This window comes from Stegostoma tigrinum, chromosome 2, assembly GCF_030684315.1.
Source record: "Stegostoma tigrinum isolate sSteTig4 chromosome 2, sSteTig4.hap1, whole genome shotgun sequence".
NCBI classification, from domain to species: domain Eukaryota; kingdom Metazoa; phylum Chordata; class Chondrichthyes; order Orectolobiformes; family Stegostomatidae; genus Stegostoma; species Stegostoma tigrinum.
Genome location: NC_081355.1, coordinates 29,238,272 through 29,260,783, shown reverse-complemented (window position 1 = coordinate 29,260,783; position 22,512 = coordinate 29,238,272).

Below are 22,512 nucleotides of genomic sequence, written 5' to 3'. Positions count from 1 at the left end.
AAGGTTTACTTGAGCTAAGCGGCAAGGGTCGACTAATGTTGGGAATTTATTTTTGTATTATAATATGTTTTCACAGTTTACCAGCATTTATTTGTTCAAGGGTACAGTAGCATAATGGTTATGTCACCAGGCTTGTCGTCAGAGATGTGAATTCAAACTCCACTGCTGCGGTTTCTGATTTTGAACCAAGTTTGTTCATTTGAAAATTCCACAAAAAAAAACCCTTGGAATAAAATGTTAACCATGAAGTGAACACGAAGCTGTTGGAGCTTTGGAAACACCCAACTGGTTCATTATTATCTTTTGGGTATAGACACCTGGTCTCCTTATCTAGTGTGCTCTCTACATGATTCCAGCAACACATCATGCAGTTGGCTTTTAATTATCCCTTCAAATTGCCTGTAAATCCACTACTTTCTCCTGGTTGAGTAACCTTTAACTATTGATTCCTGTCCATCCAACTGGAGTTATGCTGAGCCAGTAGCACTCTTCTCATAAGGCAGCATTATTTTCTAGATCTCATTCAGGCACCATCATCAACCTAAATTAGACCATGGGCCTGGCAACAATTTCAAATTCTCATCTTCATGTTCAAATTCCTCGATGGCCTCCTTCCCATATTCACTTTAACACACATAAAAGATAAAGTCACCACAGATCATAGGGCTAGATAATAAAATGTGAGGCTGGATGAACACAGCAGGCCAAGCAGCATCTCAGGTGCTCCAGCTTGGCCTGCTGTGTTCATCCAGCCTCACATTTTATTATCTTGGAATCTCCAGCATCTGCAGTCCCCATTATCACAGATCATAGGGCTGCTCTCTTATTAGACAGAGATGGTGTGTGGTGATTTAATCTGAGGTGCACCATGCCTCAGGTAAGGGGAAAGGTTGAGAAGGAGAGTCCTTCACGGTAATACAATTGAACCCACACTGTTGGCATTACTCTGCATTGCAAATCAGCCATCCAACCAACTGAGTTTTGAAGAACTCCATGTTCCTCCAATTCTGGCCTACTGCTACATTGTCTGTTCCTCTTGCTCCTCTCTTGGCAGGTAAACCTGCAGTTGGGCCCTAAGCTCTCAAATGCCCTCCCTCAAGCCCTCAGCCTTTCCCCACCTCTCTCCTTTCCCTTAAGAAATTCCTTAAATCCCATGCTTTAACTATTCTTTTGATGACATTCCCTAGTTTATCCATCTTTTATTTGATGGCGGCTTCATCTGAGTAAAGTCCAGTGATGTGTTTTCTGACATTAAAGACGTTATATAAATCCAGGTTATTGTTCTTTCTCTTGGGGGGAATTTTAAATATAAACCTTTACATTAATCCATTACAAAGATTGCCGCGTAATTTGGTGTTTAAGTTATTAAGATCTAGTGGAACAAGCTAACATAAAAGCACACAAATGTCTCTGCATGCCAATACCCTTCTTCGGATTTTTATTTAAATACAGCCACATTTTCCAGAATCTAATTTTAAAAGAAATGAGACATAAAACTTCCCCAAGACATGGTAATACCAGACAGATCAAAAAATCTGTGGATTTATTTTTCCTGAACAAAACATAATTTGCATTTATGCATTACCTTGAGTGATTTTGGAAAGGTGCACTCACTGATGCAATTTTGGAAACATGGGGCAAAATTTTCAGACAGACAGTACACACAGTGTAACTTCCCTTGTCTTCTCTGTGATAAGATGCTGTTAAACTTGAAAGGGTTCAGAAAGAGTTATAAGAATGTTAGATAACAAGGTGCAGAGCTGGATGAACACAGCAGGCCAAGCAGCATCAGAGAAGCAGGAAAGCTGACGTTTCGGGCCTAGACCCTTCTTCAGAAATGGGGGAGGGGAAGATGGTTCTGAAATAAATAGGGAGAGAAGGGGAGGCGGATAGAAGATGGATAGAGGAGAAGATAGGTGGAGTGGAGACAGACAGGTCTAAGAGGTGGGGATAGAGCCAGTAAAGGTGAGTGTAACTGGGGAGGTAGGGAGGGGATAGGTCAGTCCAGGGAGGATGGACAGGTCAAGGAGGCAGGATGAGGTTAGTAGGTAGGAAATGGAGGGGGAGCTTGAGGTGGGAGGAGGGGATAGGTGTGAGAAAGGACAGATTATGGAGACGGGGACAAGCTGGGCTGGTTTGGGGATGCGGTTAGAGGAGGGGAGATTTTGAAGCTTGTGAAGTCAACACTGATAGGATTCAGCTGCAGGGTTCCCAAGTGAAATATGGGATGCTGTTCCTGCAACCTTCGGATGGCATCGTTGTGGCACTGCAGGAGGCCCAAGATGGACATTTCATCTAAGGAATGGGAGGGGGAGTTGAAATGGTTCATGACTCCGAGGTGCAGTTGTTTAGTGCGAGCTGAGCGTAGGTCTTCTGCAAAGCGGTCCCCAAGCCTCCGTTTGGTTTCGATGTAGAAGAGGCCACAACGGGAACAGCGGGATGCGGTATACCACATTAGCAGATGTGCAGGTGAACATCAGCTCGATGTGAAAAGTCTTCTTAGGGCCTGGGATGTGGGTGAGGGAGGAGGTGTGGGGGCAAGTGTAGCACTTCCTGCGGTTGCAGGGGAAAGTGCCGGGTGTGGTGGGGCTAGAGGGGAATGTGGAGCAGACAAGGGAGTCATGGAAAGAGTGGTCCCCTCAGAAAGCAGATCAGAGTGGGGAGGGAAAAATGTCTTTGGTGGTGGGGTCGGATTGCAGATGGCAGAAGTGTCGGATGATAATGCGTTGGATCAGGAGGTTGGTGGAGTGATATGTGAGGACAAGGAGGATTCTGTTTACGTTGTTATTGTGGGGAGCGGGTGTGAGGGATGAGTTGTGGGAAATGTGGGTGACACGGTCGAGGGCGTTCTCGACCACTAAGCGGGGGAGGTTGCGGTCCTTGAAAAACGAGGACATCTGAGATGTTCAGGACTGAAATGCCTCATCCTGGGAGCAGATGTGGCGGAGGCGAAGGAATTGGGAATAGGAGATGGAATTTTTGCAGGATGGTCAGTGGGAGGAGGTGTATTCTAGGTAGCTGTGGGAGTCTGTGGCCAGGTTGGAGGTTTGAGCTGTAGGGAGAAGTTGAATTGGCTAGGGCTATTTTCCCTGGAGCATTGGAGGCTGAGGGGTGAACTTATAAAGTTTTTTTCAGTTACAAGGGGCATAAATAGGATGAACAGCCAAGGTCTATTCCGAAGGGTAAGGGAGTCCAAAACTAGACGGCATGGGTTAAAGGTGAGAGGAGAAATATTTAAAAGGCATCTAAGGGGCAACATTTTCACACAGAGAGTAGTGCATGTATGGAACAAGCTGTCAGAGGAAGTAATGGAGGCTGGTGTAATTACAACATTTAAAAGGCATCTGGATGGATCCATGAATAGGAAGGGTTTAGAGGGGTATGGGCCAAATGGTTGCAAATGGGACTAGATTAATTTAGGATATCTGGTCGGCATGGACAAATTGGACCAAAGGGTCTGTTTCCATGATGTACATCTCTATGACTGTACGATCCATTCTACTGGAGAAGCCGAGCAAGGCATTGTTTCATCATTTTGTCTGAATGCTGCACCAATAACATTATAACATTCCCTCAGGACTGCACCAGGATTGTCACACTAGAGTAATCCTTGACAGCCTCAACATGATGTAATACTTGAGGTTTTGGGCTGAATTTTTCCATTTTTTTGGCAAAGTCTTTTTTGATAAGATTTGTGGCCCATGAAGCCAAGTTAGCTCCCTGGTTTTCTGATAGGTTCCTCGCGGTGCTGGTGAATGGAACGGTGGGATAAGATCTTTCCTGCTGACTGACTAAGGAGACCACACTACCAGATGCCAAGCCTAGACAGAGATAGCATCCCAGGGCACTGCAGCGTCAAGAAGAAAAAATCATGCTGAGTAGCTCATGGAGAAACTTGAGATGGGGTGTTACTATGAAAAGCAGAGTCTCTACCAGAACACTGCGCAGGCGGCTGAGCCCTCCACCTGAACCCTACCTAAACCCTCTCTCCAACCCTTGGAACTTCCAGCTGAAGAGCAATACCTTGCATCTGGCAAGAGGACTGTTGACTTGGCTGGCCCACCGCTAATTGCCGATATGCCTTGAAAGACAAGTCTGCCCTTGCAGGGCAACATAGCAATGCATCGGTTGATGCCAGGATGGATGCAATGAAAATAGAGTGCCAATATCCACATGGAAGGGCCCTTGCAGTGCTCCTGACGAACTGCTTTGCAGTTTTTCTGTAAGCAAGGTGGAGGTCATTCTGAGGAGGTGGTGAACCTGCCAAAACCCCCTCTGGTTTCCATACCAAGTGTTCCAGAGGGCTAGTTTGTATGGTGAGCTCGATCAGATTGCAATCCATGGTGAAGGTTGGGTTGTTAGCAAGTCATTGAAATGAGCAGCAATGCTCAAATTAGCAACTCTCCACTGACAACTAAGAATCTCTACACGCTCATTGTGAAAAGTGTGTAAAATGCAGTGAAATGATCTCACTGTTAAAATGGGCCTTGCCGAATATCTCACCACAGCCCATGCCAGCCAAAGCCAAGGTAATAGTCGAAATCACACAACACCAGGTTAAAGTCCAAATGATTTGTTTGAAAATGCAAGCTTTTGGAGCTTCACTCATTCTTCAGGTGTTTTGGAGTGAATTTGTGTTTGCAAATAAACCTGTTGGATTGTAACCTGGCATGATGTGATTTCTGACCTTGTCCACCCTAGTCCAACACCAGCGCCAGGTTCCACTTTGTGACCCTAACATTGGGATATTAATCCACAAACTTCTGAATCAGCAGTGAATGTTGCCAACAGAATCTTGGATTGTTAAACTGGATTGTAGAGGGATGGAGTGGGAAGGAGAAGTGGTAGAAACAGTCCACTTTGGAAAAGGTGTTTTTAGAAAGCTGGGCACGCAGTTATTGAGAAGGAGCAGTGACTTAAGTCGCCTGTGAATGCTGGCTCTCAGCCTTCTGCACTAGGTTACAGCATGATGAAGTGAACAGATGATTTTATGCAACACCATAGGAAGATATTTCTTCTTCTCCCTTAATGGTTATTAGGTCCCCAAAGTCATATAAATTTGTCAGAATCTCATGAAAAGCTGCTGATTTAAGTTTATGGATTTTACAAAACCATCACTCCCTCCCCCATCGCCTCTCCTTTTATCCACCATTCATGACACCACCATGAACATTAAAACCCAGGTCAGCAAGAATCTATGCACAAACTGGGAGCATTACTGGGGATTGGAAAATACATGAACTAAGCTGTCTTGGGTTGGTCTAGCTCGGATCAGCTGTTCCATTTCTTGTTCTGGTTGATGTACACAGGGGTGCGGGGAATGGGAAACAGTGAGGCCTGTAGAGCCGCAGGTTGATGCACTACTGCCATCTAGTGTCTCTGACAGATTCCAATCAGCAGCAGTGCCCACCCACAAATATCTTTGCACAAGGTCTGACCGACTGATGCCCTGATGTGCACTGGGTATCAGGTAGTGCCCATGTACTGGGATGGGGCACATCAAAGAGCTGGTGGCCTAAAAACAGAGCTAATCCATTTCAGACGAGGGTGTAGCCGACACAGCGTGAAAAAAAACAAGCTGAACCGGCGACCAACTGGCTGCCGTCTGCAACATAGGAAGGCAGGTGTTTCCTTTCGACAGGCTGTTTGAGTTTTGTTTTGACCTGGTGGTTTTCATTACATGCACTTCTAGTTACAGTTTAACTCCATCACAGACATTTCACGTAGATTGCTGTAGCTTGTAAACACAGAAAATGCAGCCTGAATTGAAAATGCAGCGGCAAAAAACAACCAGACCTTTGATAAGAAAACAAGCTTACTCTAGTTCAATTGCAATACCCAAACTGGCTGATCCAGAACGGCTTTCAGTGGGTTGTTTAAACATTGGCAAGGAGTTGCTGATGCTGATTTCGGAACACTCCTTTTTTATCTCTCTATTCCAGTAGAGTTCCGAAGTTTCTAGTGTCGCATGTGGTAATGGCAAGAAAATACTTGCATCTATGTAGCGCCTTTCATGTCCTCAGTACGTTCCTAAGTGCCTCACAGCGATTAAAGTGCTTTTTCTTGATATGTAGTCAATGATGCAATGTGATGAAAAGAGGTGGCCAATTTGCACACAGCAAGATTCCATGAATAGCCCTGAGCTAGTGGCTGAATAATCTGTTTTATTGATTCTGATTGAGGGATAAATAATGGTTTGAACACGCATCTGCAAAGTATTGCCAAGAATCTTGAACAATCAAGTGAGCAGGCAGATTATCTTCCCTCACCTCTTAAGACATTGGCTAGCAAACCTCGACTATTTGACAAGCAGACCAAACCCTTCAGCAGTTTAATACACAGACACACCAGTTCAGTGAGTGTTATTTGCTACTCCATTGTGGTGGGGAAATTTTGACTGATGCTTTCCACACTTGGTGTTCAAAGGTTGGTGAGCTGGGGAATTGGTGTGTCAGCTGGTTCTATCCCATTTCGAATCCAGGCTCTCTTCACAAGGTTTCAACTTTTTGCTGCAGCACCGATCGGCAAATTCAGCATGGACTGGAGATCATTCCTGATCCATCTCTGAAAGAATAACAATCCACAATGGATAAGCTAATTAATGCGTTCCAGGTCTGTTCTCGTTTGGTTGGTGACTCTCTTGCTTCACTTCAGAGTCTTGAACTCATAATCCAACAATCCAGTGCTGAGGGAGTGCTCTACTGCCAACAGGAGGTACTATCTTTCAGATCAGATGTTAAACTAGAGTATCAAATGTCTTCTCACGTGGACTTCAAAGACATTATTTTGAATAGCAGGGGAGATCTCAAAGGGTGCTGGACCATATTTATCCATTGGCCAATATCATGAAAATAGACTATCTGATTTGGTTGTGTTTATGGAATCTTGCTGTGCACAAATCATTTGCACTATTTCTCACACTGCAATACTGAGTACATGACAAGTAATGTTGTACTTTTTTTGCAAAGCACTTTGGGAAAGCTTGATGTTTTAAAATTCTACATAAACGCAAGGCCTTCCTTATTTCCATCAGGTGCTGCATTAGTGTTTTCACTGTTTGTGACAGTGACAGACCAAATTACGCTGCACCAGGCTGATTTTCATCTTGAGAGCATGGGTGCAATGAGGAAAATCAACGGTCGGCCATCGCGGGAAAGTGATCCTCTAAGTGAATTCCTGCGATGTCCTGTGATATTAAGGCACGCACAATACTCTTCACTTATAAATATTACAAGTATATCAGAATATGGGAAGGAACGTTGGAACAAACTTACATGAGAGATCATTCACCCCCTGTTCAAATATTTAATTAGCTTGTGCCTAATGTGTATTTTACCCCCATCTAATTGCCCTGGTTCCATTCTTTTGAATACCCTTGTCTGCAACAATAGCTACCACTCTCAATTCTGCAATTAGCATTGACCTAATATTAGTAGGTTTTGGGGGACAGATTTCCACTGTCCACATTTCCACTGGAGACAAATCCCCATCTGCAACGACTGAACTGAGGTTGAGAGGGTGAAGGTCAGCAAGTTCCTTGGAGTGATGTGGACTTCCCACATGGATGTGACAGTCATGAAGGCACAACAACGCTTCTTCTTCCTCAGGCAGCTCAGGAAATTTGGCATGTCTGTAAGGTTCCTCACCAACTTCTACAGATGCACCATTGAAAGCATACTGTCCGGGTGCATAACGGCCTGACATGGCAACTGCTCTGCCCAGGACTGTAAGAAACTACAGAAGATGGTGTGCACAGCCCACACTATCACGGAAGCCAACTTTCCATCCATGGACCACATCGATATGGCTCACTGCCACAGAAAGGCGGCCAACATCATCAAAGACCCATTGCACCCTGTTGATGCCCTCCTAAAGCCTCATCTGTCAGGCAGAAGATACAGAAACCTGAACATACGCACGAGCAGTTTCAGGAACAGCTTCTTCCCAGCCGTTGTCAGAGTGTTGAATGGACTCTTTGACCTCAAATAACACTGATCTTGCTAACGTTGATCTTGCATAATACACGCCCTGTGCAATGTAACATGTATGTCTCTGTCTAAGTCTTTTTGATCTGTATATCTTTTGCTTACAATGATCTGCCTGTACCACTCGTAAACAGAGCTTTTCACTGTTTTTTGGTACTGGTGACAATAAATAAATAAATAAAATAAAGTCAATATTCCCAGTTGGCCTCGCTCCACCGTTTGAAGTTATGCATTTTTTTTCAGACTACAAAGATTTCTCACCATTTGCTCCATCAAAAACTTTAATTACCTAAAATATTACCTAAAGAAAGCCTCAATTAATAAAGAGTCCACTCCCTTTGCTTTTATCTTTTTTAATTATTTTATTTATTCTTGGGATGTGGGTTTCACTGGCTGGGCCAGCATTTATTACCCATACGCCCTTGCCCTTGAAACAGTAGTGAACTGTTTTCTTGAACGCTGCAGTTCATATGGTTTACAGATATCTTCAGTGTCGTTAGAGAGGGAGTTCTAGAATTTTGGCCAAAGCATAGCGAAGGAACAATGATATATTTCCAATTCAAAACACTGACTGGATTGGAGAAGAACTTGCAAATGACAATGTTCCCATGGATCTGCTGCCCTTTTTCTTCTTGATGGTATTGGCTGTGGGTTTGGACAGTGCTGTCTCAGGATATTTGGCGCATTTCTGCAGACTACCTTGTAGATTAGATTCCCTACAGTGTGGAAACAGGCCCTTCGGCCCAACAAGTCCACACCGCCCCTTGAAGCATCCCATCCAGACCCATCGCCCCATAACTGACACACCCCTGAACACTATGGGCAATTTAGTATGGCCAATCCACCTAACCTGGACTGTGGGAGGAAACCAGAGCACCTGGAGGAAACCCACGCAGACATGGGGAGAATGTGCAAACTCCACACAGACAGTCGCCCGAGGCAGGAATCGAACCTGGGTCCCTGGCGCTGTGAGGCTGCAGTGCTAACCACTGAGCCGCCGTGCTGCCCTATTACACACTGTAGCTATTGAACATCAGTGGTGGAGTGAGTGAATGTTTGTGGATGTGGTACCAATCAAATGGGCTTCTGGAATGAGGCTCCTGCACTGCCACAATGATGCCACCCGAAGGTTGCAGGGCCTCCTGCACTGCCACAATGATGCCACCCGAAGGTTGCAGGAACAGCAACTCATATTCCGCCTGGGAACCCTGCAGCCATATGGTATCAATGTGGACTTCACCAGTTTCAAAATCTCCCCTTCCCCCACTGCATCCCTAAACCAGCCCAGTTCATCCCCTCCCCCCACTGCACCACACAACCAGCCCAGCTCTTCCCCCCCACCCACTGCATCCCAAAACCAGTCCAACCTGTCTCTGCCTCCCTAACCGGTTCTTCCTCTCACCCATCCCTTCCTCCCACCCCAAGCCGCACCCCCAGCTACCTACTAACCTCATCCCACCTCCTTGACCTGTCCGTCTTCCCTGGACTGACCTATCCCCTCCCTACCTCCCCACCCACACCTTCTCCACCTATCTTCTTTACTCTCCATCTTCGGTCCGCCTCCCCCTCTCTCCCTATTTATTCCAGTTCCCTCCCCCCATCCCCCTCTCTGATGAAGGGTCTAGGCCCGAAACGTCAGCTTTTGTGCTCCTGAGATGCTGCTTGGCCTGCTGTGTTCATCCAGCCTCACATTTTATTATCTGGGCTTCTGGAATGGTGTCTAGCCTCTTGATTGTTGCTGGGGCTGCACTCATCCCAGAAACTGCGGATTATTCCATCAGAATCCTGACGTGTGCCTTGTAGATTCTGGGCAGGTTTTGGAGAAGTAGGAGATGTGTCAGTTGTTGCCTTGCTCTTGTAGCTACAGTATTTACATGTTGAGTCCTGTTCAGCTTCTGGTCAATAGTCATCCCTCAGGATATTGATAGTGAGGATTGATGGAAATGCCATGATTGGTGATGATTAGATCCCATCTTTGAAGAAGGTCATTGCCTGGTGTGTTGCATGAACAATAGGCAACACACCCTACATATGATGTAGGGAAAGATCATTGACGAAGCAGCTGAGGATAGTTGCGCCTAGGGCACTACCCTGAGGAACTTTGAGCAAAGATATCCTGGAGCTGAAATGACTGACCTCCAACAACCATAACCATCTTCTGTGCCAGATATGACTCCAACCAGCAGAGAGACATCCCCAATCCCTATTGAGTCATGTTTTTCTAGGTCTCCTTAATGCCACTCTCAATTAAATACAGCCTTGATGTCAAAGGCTGTCAATCTCACCTCACTGTGTGATTCAGCCCTATTGACCATGTTTGAACCAAATCTGTAATGAGGTCAGGAGCAGATGGCCCTGGTAGAACCTAACCTTTGCACAACAAAATTGTGCTCTAATTACACATCTGGGTAGACGTCAATACCTTTATTTAAATGTATAGACCTAGCTGAAAGGCCAGTACCATTGGCTCCATTTTGTAAGATGCCATTTTAAAAATACTCTGACAACCACAAGCACAAACATAGCCAATTGATTTTGTCCTGACACAAAGAAAAAGTAAGTTTTTACAGATTTTCTGTAAAGCACACTCCTTTTAAGAACATTGAGAAGAAGGATTGAACTGCTGCGAGTCATGCCCTCCTGCACATTCTAATCATACTGGACCAAGTAGAACCTGATGTCTGGCGGACTCTGCAAAATTGTTCTTTTGATATAGGGGTCATCAGCATTTTCCATTTGACATCTCTGTAACACATTACATAGCTCAGTTTACCTTGGAGACCGACAGAGTATTCTGGGCCCCTTTGAACAGAGAACAAAAAGAGCTTGCAAGCTGATCTGTACAATTGGAATTGTATTACAGATAGAATAAGTCTTGCCTGCATGCAATGATTATTTAATCTGGTGCAGGTTGCTGCTGCTGTTAAAATAAGGAAGTAACCTGGTGATAATAATCTTGCTGAATGATATAAGACCCCAAACTTTCAAAAATATCATCTTAATCTTCAGTCAGTTTGATGGTGTTCCTTGATCTCATCACTTATCTGAATCCCTTGTTACTTTCAGCAGAAATATCAATTTAGACACCGAAAAGGGTTCATGAAAAACATTTTTAAATTCCCAGAGTAACAACTAATCTAGATTTAAGGAAAGAATTATCTCTGATTACTTTCATGTAATTAAAGAATGAGATCAATCTTTTCATGTGTCATACGTGAATAATCCTGCACTTGTGGACTTAAGATGTAAATAATTGTCTTTTTTCTTCATTTAAGGTTTACAATATGTCACCACATGTGTAGATATAAATTAACTTGCTTTCCATTGTTTCATATAATACTGACAGTTGAAAGTAAAAATGCTGCTGTAATTCAGGAATATGTTACCTGACGTATGCATCTATTCTAGAGTCCCAAAAGACGTAAACTGGAAAGTAAGTACTTGCATTTAGATAATACCTTTCGTAACCTCGGGAAGCCTCAAATTCCATTCTAGCCAATTGAGCTATTTTTAAGTCTCCTTGATGGTGCAACAGCATGAAATCCTGCAGCCAACTTGTACACAGCAAGCTCCGAAATATTGCCCAAGATATCAAATAGAAAATCTCTGCTTCTCTTCAAGACATTAAAGAAGTGTTTTTTTTAAGGTGGTGTCTTCTCTAAGTTACTGAAAGCTGGATCCAATACAACAAATTGTAAGCAGGAGAGATGTTTGTGTGCTTGTCCAACTGTGGGCTCAATTAATATTAATTGATATAAGAAAGAATGAACTTTATTAATATAGCACCTGCCACATCCTCAGGATGTCTCAAAGTGCTTCACAGTTAATTAAGTGCAGTCATGCTTGTTTAATAATCAAGTATAGTCACCAATTTGCACCCAGACAGATCCCACAAACTGCAAATTGTTTGAGGATGACAATGTTGACTAACAAACTAAGAGGACTAGCTCTTTTCTAACAACATGAAGACAAACACTAGAGGTGCCTGCAGATTTCTGTTGCAGTGTTTCACCAGAAGTTCTTCTCATGTGTGTGAATGAGGGGAAGGGATTCCAGCTCACTACACTATCTGAGCTGCTGCTCATGATAAAGATTGCTGCCTCCATCCACCTTCTATGTTGAGATCCTGCTTGATCTAGTGTGGTAGAGGAAAACCACTTCTAGTCCAACTAGAAGACCCCTTTGTAGTTAGCAATTCATAGTTTATTGCATGTTAGCTACTGGTTACAGGCTGCATTGATATAATAGACAATGTTACAGAGAGTTTGAGGAGAATCAGATGTTAGGTCTCCCTATTATACCGCCTGAGGTGTCATGGCCTCAAGTCCACAAGACATCATTATAGTGGGAGAACCTTATGGCATTGCATTGTGTTGATCCTTTCAGACATCACGTTGAATAGGCTGGAGCTTTTTGCCCTAAACCTTATGGAGGTTTATAAAATCAAGAGGGGCATGGATAGGGTAAAAGGTTTAGGTCTTTTCCCTAGGATAGGGGAGTCCAAAATGAGGGGGAAAGATTTAAAAGGGACCTAAGGGGCAACATTTTCTCACAGAGGGCGATGTGTGTATGGAATGAGCTGCCAGAGGAAGTGGTGGAGGCTGGTACAGTTACAACATTTAAAAGGCATCAGGATGGGAACATGAATAGGAAGGGCTTAGAGGGATATTGGCCAAATGTTGGCAAATGAGACTAGCTTAATTTAGGATATCTGGTCAGCATGGACAAGTTGGACCAAAGGTTCTGTTTCTGTGCCTATGACCAAACAGTAGCCCTCCTCCCCCTATACCCCCCCCCCCACCCCAGCGAAGGCAATTCATATCTCCCCCCAGATAGTGAGTAGACACATGGAGTAGTTGTTGGTGAATTGGATGTACATTTTGGACAGGACATGCTTCAGCAATTTTCACAGAGTACATATTACCAGCATTTGACTGTACTGGTACAATATGCCTTCATCTACAGCTAGTGCTGAAGCACAAATCTTCAGCACCACAGCCAAGTTGTTCTTAGCTTTGGTTTTTTGCTGAAGTCCACGGAATGGGATTTGAAATCACTAATTCCCTCTGACTCAGAAGTGTGTACTACAGCTGAACCACAGCTAACAGTCAGGGAATCAGGCACTAACATACATGGAATTATGAAGTATGATATTAGTGTGGAATGCTTAATGTATTTGTACAAAATTGTTTTGCACTCTTGCTTACCTACTTAAAATAAATGGTTTAAGATCTCCTACATAATGGACGCAGCATTTTCATACAAACACTTTAAGTGTTCACACTGCAATCTTGCTCCAAGATTTCAGGGCCACAGAAATTAATGGGTACTTGGAAGTGATTACAAGGGAGTAATTGAATCAAGGTGTTGGATGGCTTATATGTGAAATAGTGAATACCTGGGAATGATTACAAGGCAGTAATCTAGCTAAAGGTTCAGATGGTGTTATAAACACCAAGTAAGGATTGGATTACAACATTCAAATCAGGTTAATTTGTTCCCCATTTTTGTGCTTTTATTTTGTTAATGGCATGTTCTAGAGCTGACAAGAGGGATTCAACCAGTCAGCATTTCCATGATGATTCTCTCACTGATGAATTAACTGCTGCAATAAATTACATGGGTTGATAGAGTGACATCCTGTGATATACCACTGTGCCTTTTCTTGACACCATCAGTGTGTAACCAACCTTTTACTTTTTCCACAAGACCAGTCAGTACTGCTGATTTGAGCTATATTGCAGTTTTTTTTAATAAAGGGGCCAATTTTAATGCTATCTGGCAACGAGGCAATGGCAAATGAGTAATCGCTGAGACCTTGATCCTTTCCCACTATTTCTCTTTTTAACGTGAAGGGTTTTGGCAGGACTTTTTTTTTCTTATCATTATCGCTGTGCTCAATAGTCTAGGTACAGAAAAAGAAGAGCAAAATTTTGCCATTTTGAGTTAAAGTGTTTTTTTGAGTGAGATTCAAGGTACCTGTCCCACCACAGCTCACAGTGAGTTTTCTCACACAATCTCCAGCTCTTCAGCTCACTAGCTGTGTTCCTGGGCTCTCTAGTACCCTGCTCACGCCTCGCATGGACGGAGAGAAGCAGAATTATTCGCCCCAGCTGGGACCTTCCAGTTTTCACACTCCTGGACCTTATGTTGAATTAGAGCCACAACCACTTCAGAGACTGCAAGTCAAGCATTCTCCTTCATACTACAGCACTCAACTGTCATCACTGAACGTAGGGGCCAGAAAGGGAAGCTGATACACCACTTCACCAACAGGGATCAGGAGTTGCTCTGCGGCTAAGTAGCAGAGAAGAAGACCGCCCTTTATCCTGTGGATCACCATACAAGACCATGCCATGACACATGGACTGAGATAACACACAGAGTGCAGGAAGTGGAGAATGATCTTTCACTCTCTGCCACCAGCTTGTCTGTGCTCTTTCAAGGCTAGCACCTACTCTAACTCTGCCAAGGCTCATGGATTATGATTCTCACAGTTGCATGCCTGGCTCCTGATAACCTTTTACACCCTTGCTTACCAACAATCTGTTATACTCTGCCTTAAAAATATTCCAGGATTCTGCTTCTACCAACTGTTTAAGAAGAGTCTTCCAAAGACTCATGAGCCTCCACAAGATTAGATTAGATTAGATTCCCTACAGTGTGGAAACAGGCCTTTCGGCCCAACAAGTCCACACCGCCCTTTGAAGCATCCCACCCAAACCCACCCCCTTATAACCCACACACTCCTGAACACTATGGGCAATTTAGCATGGCCAATCCACCTAGCCTGCGCACCTTTGGACTGTGGGAGGAAACCGGAGCACCCGGAGGAAACCCACACAGACACGAGGAGAATGTGCAAATTCCGCACGGTCAGTTACCCGAGGCTGGAATCAGAACAAAAACATTTGTCTACCTACTGTTTTAAATGGGTGGGCCTTTTTTAAATGGAAACTCCTATTTCTGGTTCTCCATTAATATGAACATTTCCCTCCACATGTACAACAAGAGACTTTATTTCCTCCAATAACCTTTGACCTTGCACTTTGTCAAATGCCCTCCAGAAATCTAAATGCAGTACATCCACTAGTTCCCTCTTATTCACATCTTGTCTGGATCCCTTAGGATCTTAAACATTTCAGTCAAAACCCCTCTTTCTCTTCTAAACTCCAGTGGATCCAAGACAACCTGTCCAATCTTTCTTCATTAGACAATGCCCACAACCCCCAGTCCAAATATTGGTCTCTCTGAAATGCCTCCAACAATTTTGCCCCCTTCATTGAATAAAATGGCCCATACTATGCACAGTACTGCAGATGGGGTCACACCAGGGCCTTGTGTAACTAAAACATAATCTCCCTACTTGTGTTTTCAATTCCTCTTGCAATAAAGGATAACATTCTGCTAGCTATTTTAATTCTTTCTTGTGCCTCTATAGTGACATTTTGTGATTCATGGATGAGAACACGTTAATCCTTCTGTATTGCAGAGCTCTGCAATCTCTCATCATATGCTTCTTTTCAATTCTTCCTGCCAAAATGGACAATTTCACATTTTATCACATAATATTTCATATGCCACAAATTTGCTCACCTTTTTAACCCTTTTGTTATTGATATATTTAACCCATATATCTTTTTGTAGTCTCTTTATGTCCTCTTCACAAGTTACTTTTCTAACAATCTTTATGTGATTAAAAGCTATGACACCAATAGCTCATGTTCCTTCATTCCAAGTTATGTGCATCACTAGTAAACAGTTGTGGTGTCAGCAATAATCCCTGTGGCACACCACTCATTACATCTTGCCAATCTAAAAGATGCCCATTTATGAATGTTTTCTACCTCCTGTTAGCCAGCCAAATTTGTACTGATGCCATCATGCTACCCGTTACACCATGCGCTTTTATATTCCACAAAACACTTGATGTGGCAAGCAAGCTTTGCTGTGCTTTGCTGCACTGCTCTCCCAATAACTCTCTCTTAATCTGCACAAACTTCCCTTGCAAAAGTAATTCCCACTCTTCATTAATGCGAAGACTAGTAGCACCGAATGCCTTGAACTCCAACTCCACATGATGTGCTTTACCTCCACCTCTGATGAGGAAGCCACTGAACCTTCAGAGGGTATTTGAGTAAGGCTTTTGCCTATATCATCTGCCAGCTCAGGGCCCTTCATCTCAGCAGGCTCTCCTTATATGTTAGACTCAGGAACACAGTCTGGTGAACACATCACCATCACATCTCCACAGACTGCCAAGGAAGAAACACCACACATCTCTTGATACTCAATGCTGTCAAAGACCATTCACCAACATAGCCCCACTCAGATGACCCCATGGTCTTGGCTATTAATAACTTTGTCAAAATGCACGGTGAGACACAGGAGCTGCAGGCAGTCAGTAGACTGGAGCAAAGATTGGAGATGTTATCAGTAGAGTATCAAGACACAATTCAGCATACATTTGGCTGTCTCCCTGGAGTGAGGCCTGTCCATCTCACCACACCCCCACCCCCAACCCAAGCCTGCAGACATTCCAGCGCAGGAGCTAACAAGCCTGTATCTGTGGCTGACGTTCTCAATTAGCCTGGAGCCTATCGCCCTAACCACTCTCAGGAAAGACCTCCCAAGCCTTCCAATGGCAACCACTGAGTAAGTTTCCTCCACCAACGCACCCCCCCGCCCCGGCCAAACAGTGCAATTTGACATAGTGGGAGGGAAAGGAAGAAAAATGCCACTACAGGCACAAGGGCACACAATAATAAATTATCTTATACTTTGTGTGCATATTCCCTTGCTGTCTTCAAATGCCTGCTCTTTGTCACTGCCACATTTGGTCAAGTCACATGTACATGAAAAGCTTGTTCAGACAGACCAAGAATGAAAGAAGTTATAACAGCCTATCAGGGCTCATCTCACACAAGTAACCGACTCCTTCACTGCAGTTAATCTCAACTATCGCAGATTCTTGAACTGAGTCAATGATTTTGTAAGATGTGGGCATCGCTGGCTGGCCAGCATTTATTGCCCATCTCTTGTTACCCATGAGAAGGTGGTGGTGAGCTGCCTTCTTGAACCGCTGCAGCCCATCTGCTGTGGGTTGACCCACAATGCTATTAGGGAGGGAATTCCAGGATTTTGACCCAGCGACAGTGAAGGAACGGCAGTATGTGTGCAAATCAGGATAGTGCGGGGCTTGGAGGGGAAATCAAAGCTGGTGGTGTTCCCATGTATCAACTTCCCCTGTCCTTCCAAGTGGGAGTGGTTCTGAGTTTGAAAGATGCTGTCTGAGGATCTTTGGTGAATTTCTGCAATGCATCTTGAGGATAGTACACGCTCCTGCTACTGAGCATCGGTGGAGGAGGGAGTGGATGCTTGTGGATACAGTGCTAAATAAGTGGCCTGCTTTCTCCTAGCCTCAAGCCTCCTGAGTGTTGTTGGAGCTGCATCCGTCCAGACTTGTGCCTTGTAGTTGCTGGACAGGGTTTGAGAGTCAGTAGGTGAGTTACTCACTGCAGTATTCCTAGCCTCCAATCCTGCTGCTATAGCCACTGCATTTATGTGCTGAATCCAGTTGAATTTCCGACCAATGATAACTCCCAGAATGTTGATAGTGGGAGATTCAGTGAAATTAACACCATTGAATGTCAGGGGTGGTGGTTAGATTGTCTCTTATTGGTGATGGTCATAACCTGGTATTTGTGTGGCATGAATGTCACTTGCCACAGTGTCAGCCCAAGCCTGGATATTGTCCAGATCTTATTGCAATGAAACATGGACTGCTTTAGTATCTGAGGAGCCATGAATGGTGCTGGGCATTGTGCAATCATCGGCGAATATCCCCATTTCTGATCTTATGATGGAGGGAAGCTCATTGATGAAGCAGTTGAAGATGGTTGGGCTGAGGACTCTATCGTGAGGAACTCCTGCAGAAATATCCTGGAGCTGATATGACTGACCTCCAGCAACCACAACCATCTTCCTACATGTCAAGTAGGATTCTAACCATTGGAGTGTTTGCTGCCGATAACCATCGATTCTAGTTTTGCTAAGGCTCTTTGATGCCACACTTGGTCAAATACAGCCTTGATGTCAAGGGCTGTCACTCTCACCTCACCGCTGGAATTGAGCTCTTTTGTTCATGTTTGAACCAAGGCTGTGATAATGTCCAGAGCTGAGTGGCCCCGACAGAACCCAAACTGCGCATCACTGAGCAGGTTATTGCTGAGCAGTTGCTGCTTGATAGCACTGTTGATGATATCTTCCATCACTTTGCTGATAATCGCAAGGACACTGATGGGGCAGTAATTGGCCGGTTTGGATTTGTCCCGCTTTTTGTGTACAGCACATACTTGGGCAAATTTCCACACTGTTGGGTAGGTGTCAATGTTGTAACTGTACTGAAAACGCTTGGCAAGGGGACGGGCAAGTTCTGGAGCACAAGTCTTCAGTACTATTGTTGGAATGTTGTCAGGGCCCGTTGTCTATGCCATATTCAGTGTCTCCAACTGTTTCTTGATATCACGTAGAGTGAACTGAATTGGCTGAAGACTGGTATCTGTAATGCTGGGGACCACTGGAGGAGGCCAGAGTGTATCATCCACTTGGCACTTCTGGCTGAAGATTGCTGCAAAAGCTTCAGCCTTATCTTTTTCACTGATGTGCTGGGCTCTTCCATCATTGAGGATGGAGATATTTGTGGACCCTCCTCCTCCAATAATTTGTTAAATCATCCACCACCATTCACGACTGGATGTGACAGGACTGCAGAGCTTAGATCTGAGCTTAGATCTGATCTGTTGGTTGTGGAATCGCTAAGCTCTGTCTGTCACTTGTTGCTTATGCTGCTTGGCATTCAAGTAGTCCTGTTTGGTGGCTTCACGACGTTGGCACCTCATCTTCAGGCATGTCTGGTGCTGCTCCTGGCATGCCTTTCTGTACTGTCCGTTGAACCAGGGTTGATCCCCTGGCTTGATGGTAATGGTTAAGTGGGAGAATATGCCTGGGCATGAGGTTACAGATTGTGTTGGAGTACAATTCTGTTGCTGTTGATGGCCCACAGCATCTCACGGTTGTCCCGTCTTGGGTTGCTAGACCTGTGCGAAGTCTGTCCCATTTAGCACGGTGATAGTGCCACACAACACAAGGAGGTTGTTCTCAGTGTGAAGGCGGAACTTCATCTCCACAAGAACAGTGCGATGGTCACTCTTACCAACACTATCATGAACAGATACAACTGCAGCTGGCAGATTGATAAGGATGAGGTCACGTATGTTTTTCTCTCTGGCTGGCTCTCTCATCACCTTCCATCATTCTAGCAGTTATGTCCTCTAGGACCCAGCCACCTCGATGTATAGCGCTGCTGCTGAGCCACTTTTAGCAGTGGACATTGAAATCCCCCACCCAGAGGACATTTTGTGCCTTCTGCATTCTCAGTGCTTCCTCCAAGTGTTGTTCAACAAGGAGGAGTACTGATTCATCAGCTGAGGGAGGGTGGTATGTGGTAATCGGTAGGAGGATTCCTTGCCCATGTTTAACCTGAAGCCATGAGACATCATGGTGTCCAGAGTCAATGTTGAGGTGCCCTAGAGCGACATGCTCCCAACTGTATATCGCTGTGCCGCCCCCTCTGATAGGTCTGAGACAGGACATATCCAGGGATGGTGTTGGTGGTGCTTGGGACATTGTCGGTAAGGTATGGGTCTGTGAGTATGACAATGTCAGGCTGATGCTTGACTAGTCCGGGAGACAGCTCTCCCAATTTTGACACTAACCCCTAGATGTTGGTGAGGAGGACTTTGCATGGTCCGACAGGCCGTTGTCTTTTCCTTTGCCTAGGTCGATGCCAGGTGATCCATATGCTTTCATTTCTTTGAGGCTTTATAGTGATTGGTACAATGGAGTGGCTTGCTAGGCCATTTCAGAGGGCATTGGAGTCAACCACATTGCTGTGGGTCTGGAGTTAGATTGGCCAGACCAGGTGAGGATGGGAGATTTCCTTGCCTGTAGGACTTTAATGAACGAGATGCATTTTACCAAAAATCGACAATGGATTCATGGTCATTATCATTCTTACTCCCAGGCTTTTTTTTATTGAATTCAAATTCCACCATCTGCCATGACTCGGTCCTCAGAACATTATTGGAGCCTCTGGATTAATAGTCCAGTGATAATTTCACTACACCATCGCCTTCCCCATGAAGGCTTTGCACTCTAATGTGAACAACATTGAGGATAAGTACACTGTGCAAGTATTGTGCTGAGGCCTGGCCTGCACACATTATCCCACACTTTATGAACGAGATTACATCAGTAGAGACCCCACAGAGCTCAGGAAGGAAAAGTTCATTCTGTCATTCAGCTCTTCAAGAGGCTGTGCTGCACTTCAAAGCTGGGAGATGTATAATTATTGACTTTCCATCCTAGCATATAATTAGGTCAAGAAAAACTACACAAGGTGCTCTGCTATCTCAATTGTCACTCCCATTCAATATCCTGATCCTTATCTTCATCTTCGTTCTCAGAAGGTTACTATTGATTCCTCATTTTATCTGCATCCAGCACTTTCTCCCTTTTATTTGTTCCACTTGCATGATATAACAATGTGGAACACCTTCTCTGGGTTATGTTGCAAGGTCCTTCCAGAGTCAGTCATCAAAATCTCATCTTAAGGCACGCCATTTCACCATTGCCCTGCTAGAAGTGCAGAAGTCATTCTATCTTTGTCTTCGTTGCTCTGAGAGTCTTGTAACGGTGTCAGGGACACGAATGTTTGGAGGGGCAGCTCTTGTCTTTGAACAGCATTCTCTGTATTTTTGAAGGAGGCAGGAATTTATAGGTTTTCTGGTATGTGAGCATTGTGGCTGCTTAAAGGATATCTGGCTCAGACCTCACTGACGGTCACATTTAATTTGAACATTGATGGAGTGGAAGATTTTTCTGGTGATGAACTCTGCTATTGGTGATAGGACACTTTCAAAACTATATAAGTGTATGTTAATAGCACCTTGTACCTGAGGGAAGCCAGAAACAGTGAAGAAATCTGCACTGGCATCTCTCCTTGCAGTGGAGGAAGGATTGTGATATTGCTGTGATATTGAGCAAAAGTATCTTTAACATCCTGGGTTTCCTTGGTTTCCTTGGGTTGGTGATGTCAGGAACAGAATAGGAAATGACATCACCAATGCAGGAAATGACATCACCAACCCAAGGAAACCCAAACAGATAAATAGAAAGCGGGACATAACACCAGCACTTCGTCGGAGGCTCACTGATGATGTTACCTAGAATGGTGACGAAACATCTGGGGACAAACCTTACAGCTCAGTGAACCAGCTTACATCTCAAACACAATAAAGACCCACTCTCTTGTGGACTGAGAGGACGAGAGTGCTGTCTTGGAGGTGAAAGGAGGACGTCGGGTTGGCTGTGCACCCTTGCGACCAGTGGATCTTAATGCTGGCTTCGGCCTAACGCTAGTTCAGGGGAGCAGCCAACCTGCAACGATGGCTGCGGCAAGTGCTCGTGCCTCAGGTCAGGGGGTCCGGAACACCATCCGTGTTTCTGTAAAGAAGGTGGATGAAGGTGCACCTGTGGACCGCACCTTCTTCGTGAAGAGGGTCCTGTTGGACTGTTGTGGGTTTGCTGCTGCGGACATCTACTGCCTGCAGGATTTCCCCGGAGGGGGTTTTTACGATGTGACCTTCCGGAGTGCCAAGCTTTGCGAGCGCTTCCTGGAGGTTTTCAAGGAGAAAGGAGGTGACGGCCCCCTCTCTGTATTGACCACTGTCCCACTGTTTGTGATGCCAGCACAGAGGAGCCGTATGGTGACTGTACACATGTACAACCCGCATGTGCCAGCAGTTGATGTCCTGACCTTCCTCGGAAGGTATGTGAAGGTGGAAGGGGACCTAACTGACATGGTGGACCCCTTTGGCATCTGGACGAGTAAGAGGCAGGTCAAGGTGACGCTGAGGATGGGCGCAGACGGGAATGTCGCACACCCACCGTCCAGCTTCGCGATCGGCGGGAGCAGGGGCTACCTGACCTATGCAGGGCAACCTAAAGTCTGCCATGCCTGTGGTAGGTCAGGTCACATGGCGGCCGACTGCAAAGTCACCATCTGCAGGGAGGAGGGACACCTGGCAAAGGATTGCCCACGAGAGAGAAGCTGCAACCTTTGCGGGGAAGCGGGCCACTTCTATAGGGCATGCCCGCGGCGGGGTACCACCTACGCCCAGGTCGCCGGCAGGGGAAATGCGGGGCCAGCCCCCCCGGAGGGGAGGAAGGCACCAGGGCCCAGCAAGGACCCCACTAATGTGCAGGAGGGCCAGGCCGTGCAGGAGGGCCCGGCCCTGCAGGATGGGCCCGAGGCCAGCAAAGCACCCCTGCAGGCTCCGATCCCCCCCGACAACCCGGAGCCAATGGAGGCGGCGACAGGCAACCCAGGGGAGTGGACTACAGTCCGGAAAGCGAGGAGGAAGGTGCGTCGACGGGCCCAGGAACCGCAACAATCAGGAGGGAA